The sequence below is a fragment of the Petaurus breviceps genome, unplaced genomic scaffold (assembly GCF_028583685.1).
Source record: "Petaurus breviceps papuanus isolate PSGF00001 unplaced genomic scaffold, PetGlider_PUasm1.0 91133, whole genome shotgun sequence".
NCBI classification, from domain to species: Eukaryota; Metazoa; Chordata; class Mammalia; order Diprotodontia; family Petauridae; genus Petaurus; species Petaurus breviceps.
Genome location: NW_027187419.1, coordinates 68554130 through 68560129, shown reverse-complemented (window position 1 = coordinate 68560129; position 6000 = coordinate 68554130). Strand labels below are relative to the sequence as shown.

General features: G+C 37.9%; 1 protein-coding gene and 1 pseudogene across 13 annotated transcripts in view; one reads left to right on the top strand and one right to left on the bottom strand.

Moving 5' to 3' along the window:
• LOC138155417 (biogenesis of lysosome-related organelles complex 1 subunit 2 pseudogene) overlaps positions 1-6000 on the bottom strand; it is a 964561-nt pseudogene that overhangs the window by 410568 nt on the left and 547993 nt on the right.
• Positions 1-6000, top strand: part of STARD13 (StAR related lipid transfer domain containing 13) — a 750493-nt gene that overhangs the window by 636569 nt on the left and 107924 nt on the right. Inside the window, exon 1 of one of the 13 annotated variants that reach the window (XM_069080664.1) lies at positions 2120-2468. The exons of the other annotated variants lie outside the window; for them this stretch is intronic. The gene's annotated coding sequence lies outside the window, so the exon portion shown is untranslated. Of the gene's footprint in view, positions 1-2119; positions 2469-6000 lie in introns of those variants that run through there. 13 annotated transcript variants of the gene reach the window in all.

The window sequence follows — 6000 nt, the reverse complement described above, 5'->3', positions numbered from 1 at the left end:
GAGATCACTGATGGCAACTCAGCAGTCATGTTTGTCAATTCTTGCAATTTCTTAGGATGTAGTTCATCTGGGCCTGGTGGTTTGAACTTGCCATGGACACTCTCTTACTCTTCCCTTGTCTTGGGTTTCAACTCCACATTAGACATTTTTGTTCTGTTATTCCTTCCCCAAAGGGCATGCTCCATAGCAAACATGATGGAAGCAAAAGTAGAATTGAGCAGCCTAGCTCTGCCTCATCTTTGGCCTCAATTGTCATTATTCTTTCCAGTCCAGGGATCCTATCCCTTTCCTTGATTGTCCTTTTCCTTCCAGTAAAGACAAAAACAAACCCTCCCGATAGAATTTTTGTTATGTTACTGTATCAGGAGAGATTATCTGAATATCATCATTGGTTTATGTTCTTATACAGTAGAGGGAAAGATGACTCAGACGTTCCTTAATATTGTTTGAACTTTAAAAGATTTACGTTTTCTGACCAATGCAGTGACCAGCCATAGCTCCAGGGGATTCATTGTCATCAATGCTACCTACCTCCTGACAGTGGTGTACCCAGGGTACAATGGGATAAATAGATTTTTGAATATAGTCAGTGTAGAAATTTGTCTTGCTTGACAATGTTACAAGGGTTTTGTTTGATTTTCTTTTTCTTTTAAATGGGGGGAGGGAAAGAAAAAATAAATGATTGTTAAATGAAAACTAAAATAAAATGAAAAAAGAAAGTGTTGTTTGGAGAACTGCCCCTTAGGGACATAGTTCAGCATGAATCTTGGCTGCATTTTGTCCAAGGTAAAGTAAATATTAGCCTTGTAGAGCTAAAGTAGGTCAGGAAAACCAGAGGGCACTCACTCTTCGATCACATGCCATTCCTCAAGCAAAAGGAACTTGGCAAAACTAGGAAGAGTTTATTGCTAATGAAACATACTGTCTTTTAAGGAAGAGATGCCTAACCTCTGCACTCAGTGAATGTGAACAGCCTACAGCCAGTGACTGACAAGGTCTCCACTGGACCACCAAGCCTTCTGAAGAATATGCATTTCAAGTAAATTCCTATGATATTTTTATTGCAAGGAGCTGGGTGAAGAATCTTGTTGTGATAGAAGGGCATTCCTTCTCAGGAGTGAATGTTTGTGTTTCTTCTGGAAAATGCTGCACTTAGAACCCAGTGTTTCCAAAGGATTTAAACAAGTTTTGGTTTCCCTGGCAACCAGGTCCTTTCCTGCTGGTGACACACATTTTAAAAGGCAATATCAGTAGCACCCTAGTCTGTTACCAGCAAAAGTCACCTTGAGACCAAGGCAGAAAGCTGTTCTTTTTATAGGAATGGTAGTTCTGGGGGCTTTTCATTTGTGTGTTTTTAAAAACTATGTAAATGGTTGGACTTCGATTCTGTCCCTGGGAAAGGGATGTCAGGTTATTGTGTGTTCTTGAGGGAGGTAGTCTGGAGAAAAGGGGCGGGGGTGTGGGGAGGTGGAGAATAAGGTTTGGAAAATGTTGGGAGGGAAGAAGTCTGGCAAAATCTGTTATCACTCTGTACTCAAGCTCCTGCATTAGGATTTAGGGGAATATAGCAGAATGGCTAATCTTTTTGTGGCCAGGGCTGCTTGCTGCATGCTTGTTGATAAGCATGATTAAAAACTTTTAAAGCCAAATGCATTAACAAATGCCTTATAGCTGCCAAGGACACTTATGGCTACCCACACTTTTCAGTTATCCCAGAGAAATTGGGCTGCTTCTACAACAGGTTTTGGGTGTATAGGATTCCAAGGCCCCTTAAATAGATCTCTTAAGTTTATTTGGACAAGTTTGGAATCTGAGATTGTTCTAGTCTAAAAATATTTTCTAACTATTGTCAGCAATTGACTACAAATGCACAAAACAAAATGAGTGCCTTCTGTTTAATGGGGATGGGGGAAAGATTGAGATTATATTTAATCCAATGATTTATAGGCTAACAAAAATAGGCCTGTTTTTGTCTTGATGATGGAATTCTATTTTTCAAGAACTAGAAAAGGAAGTACTAGACTGTTTAGATAAATCTCCTTAGAACCTCGTGTCAAGATGAACACTTTAGATAAAATTCAAAACCATAGCTTTTTGCCTTAGTCATTGCTAATCATAGGATCATAAGACTCACAGGACCATAGATTTAGAGTTTGAAGGAATGTTAGAGATGATCTAGTCCAAACCCCTCCCCTGACAGAAACCAAAGAAATGCCATTGTCTTAACTTGGTTACAAATGAGGGCTGGGGGACTGCTGCTCAAGATGCACAAATCAGAAGGTCTTCCCAGCTCCCTAGGGGGCCTTTATGTGTACTAGACTGGTGGAGCTGTGGGCTTGACCACCAAAGGAGTTGGAAATACTGTTATCTTTCGCAGAGGCATTTCAGCCTTCCCTGCTTCACCATCAGTCAGTCATCAAATGCTGCAGAGCATTTATTAAGCACCTTCTAATATGCCACAAACTGAGGTAAGTGCTGGAAATACAGATAGAGACGGGAACAGTTTGCTGAGGGAAAATTGGTGGTAGCCATGGAGGCAGAAGTGGTAGGTTCTAGATAGAGCAGTAACAGTATCTAAGAATTCTAGACCAAGATCATGATCTGGGCCAAGCGGAGAGCTGAAGAAACATGACCCAGCAAAGTGAGAAAGTAAAGATAATTTTATTTTAGACTATATTAAGGGAGGAATAGAGAGGAAGTGCGATATAGTGGCTGGAGAGCCAACCAGGGTGACCTGTGTTCAGGTGCCATCTTTGACAACACACACTGACTGAATGACCTTGGGAAAGCCATTTAACTTCTTGGTGAACTAGACAACTCTCAGTTTCAGAAATGGTGCCAGCCTGCATTAGTAAAGGGTCTTTCCTCCCTCACCTAGAAGTTCCTGATGGGAATGAAAACAAAAGTTGTGAGTATCCCAAAGAGAGAAATAGCTTCTAGCACTAAGGTGACAGTCCTACTGTATTCTGAGTGGTCAGATTATTTACAGAGCATTGTTCGTAGTTATAGACTCCACATTTTAGGAAGGACATTCATAAACTGGACAGTGTCCCAAAGAATGGTGATCAAGATGGTGAAAGGTGTTGAGATTATGGCATAAAATTGTAGACTGGAAGAACTGATTATATTTACCTTGGAAAAGAGACTAATCTTCAAGTATTAGAGTGGCTATCTTAGGGAAGAATAATTAGGTTTATTCTCTTTTCCCACATGAATATCCTTAACCAAGGGTTCTGAGTTGTCTGGATCAGAAACTGATCCCAAAGAATATCCCTAAGATATGAACTTGGATTGATGGGAATCCAGAGCTGCTTTCTGAGGTTTTTTGAGGGGTAGAAGAGTGGTTGGTTACTGTATTAATACCCTACATGAAATGATCATTGTCACAGTAAGTAGTTGGTACTTTTCTGCCTTATTGTTAATATTCTTATGTCTGGAGCTGATGAATTCCAAAACTTCACCACAATTCTTTTTTTTTTTGGAGGGCAATTGGGGTTAAGTAACTTGCCGAAGGTCACACAGCTAGGTTTTGTGTTAAGTGTCTGAGGCCAGATTTGAACTCAGGTCCTCCTGACTCCAGGGGCGGTGCTCTATTCACTACGCCACCTAGCCGCCCCACACCACCATTCTTTACTACAAAGAACAAAACCAATAAATTCAATTCCTTAGCCTCAAAGGACCAGACTAACACTAGATTTTTATGAGAGATGCTGATGTGACCTTTGAGGTTTTCCCCACTTGATATGTCCTCTTTTGTCTTTTGTGTATTTATATAATTATGTTTTCTAGGTTTGAAATACTTAGTGCATGACTTCATTGATATTAAGGTTTGGGTTGGTTTTCTCTTTCCCCACTTTTTCATCACCTTTCTCCTCCCTGGATGGGATAAGGTAAATCATAATAAGGCCTTATATTTGTATGCATATTATAATAACAAAACAAAATCTATATGTTCTTGTATTTAAATTAAATGAATTACATAAGTATAGGTTAAGGCAGTGCTGACATTTTCTAACTGTAATTGATGTGATAAAACCAAACACATGTATTTGCTCCTGAATTTTTCCTATGGAAACCCCATACTGTCATCATTCAGTCCACTTCGTTCATATTATTTATTTATTTTTTTAGAAAAAGTTTGAACAGGTGGGTTCATTAGTCTCTATAGTTTATCCTATTAATCTAAACTACATTATCATAACAATCTAGCACAAAGACAGAGAGTAAGTTGATTTTGCACAAATTATCCTTATAACCTAATTTGACTTTTTAAAAGGCAAATATTCAATACTAAAGTGAGCCTTTATAATGAGATAAGAGTTTATTTCTTTTTGGAGAAGCTGCTAAAATGGGAATTGGAAGCACTAGGAAATATAAAATGCAAGATTTTAATGTCCAATTATGAGTGTGACATTCTATGAAAGGGGTTATTGTATATAGTATTTGTCTTTACAAAAGTATTGTCCCCACAGTTGTTTCTTTTTCAGTGTACCCGGGGTTGACTACAACTAAAACAGTCTCAAAGGCATATGTAGTATTTTGAAAATCCCTGAAACGTTCATCATTTTAAAAAAATTCTTGCATGTTACAACATGAAAAGGGATCATGAGATGTTAGAGGCTTTTGAATGTTTTTAAGCATCTGTTATGCAACTTTGCACTTACTGTTACCTGTTTTGTGGGTACCTAGGTACTGGGTACATGTATTTACTTGTTTATATACTGGTACATTTGTTGTCCAAGTGACTTGTTAGTTTAAAAACTTGACTTTTTAAATAAGAGCAATTTAAAAATTGGAAGCCGGCATTTAATCTTAATTGGAAAGGAGGGATGCTAAGGGCCTGGTCTTACACAGAGCAAAATGTCCTCTGAAGGCGAAGGAATTGTACATTCAGTCATTTAATAGCAGGCATTTGTTAACTCACCTTCTCCATACAAGTTATTATACTTGAAACTGCAGAGATGGAAAGGATATAGAAGATGTCTCATGCCCCCAGGATTTTACAGAGGAATACAAAGATTCAACAGTAAAAAGAGATATAGCATATTACTGGGAAGGGTTGAAGAAAGGGCAATAAGCAAAACCAAGAGAATGTTGTATACAGTAACAGCAATATTGTTTGAAGAACAGCTTTGAGCAACTAAGTCATTTTGACTATTATAAATACCCAAATTAACTACAAAGGAAAGAAGGAGAACACCATATGCTAGAATGAAAATAAAAAGTTCAGGTTGGAGAAAATATGTACATTAATTATCAGTGATAAATGTTTAATGCCCCCCAAAATAAGGAATTGACACAAATCCCAAAGTTTAGGAGTTCACTCTTAATTGAGATCAAAGGACATAAAGAAAATCTTCTCAAAAGAAGAAATGCAAAAAATCTGAAAAACTATTCAAAATCAATAACAATCAGGCAAATAATAAATAATAAAAATAATCAAGCAAAACAACTGAATTGTGATCTCACACTCACCAAATTCACAAAGATGGTTTAAAATGGGAAAATTAAATGTTGAAGAAACTGTGCAAATATAGATATACTAATTCACTGCTGAGGCCTCTATAAATTGGTCTGATTAAAGGTCCTAAATTGATGATATCCTTTGACCCAGAGATTCTGCTACTGAATTTGTACCCACAGAAAAAAGTCACATGTATAAAAATATTCATAGTAATATTATTTGTTTCAAAAAAGTGCTAGAGTCGGGGCAGCTAGGTAGTGCAGTGAATAGAGCACCGGCCCTGGAGTCAAGAGGACCTGAGTTCAAATGCGGCCTCAGACACAACACAAAAACTAGCCATGTGACCTTGGACAAGTCACAACCCCAATTGCCCTCCAAAAAGCCCCCCCCCCCCCAAAAAAAAAGACATACATTATTCATATCTTTAGCCTGACTCAAGTGGCACATATTCTTTCAGACCCAATAATGGAAAATCTTAGTATTATGGCAGTATTGTTGAACAGGGCTTAATAATCCTTGTATGCTGTGCAGAATAT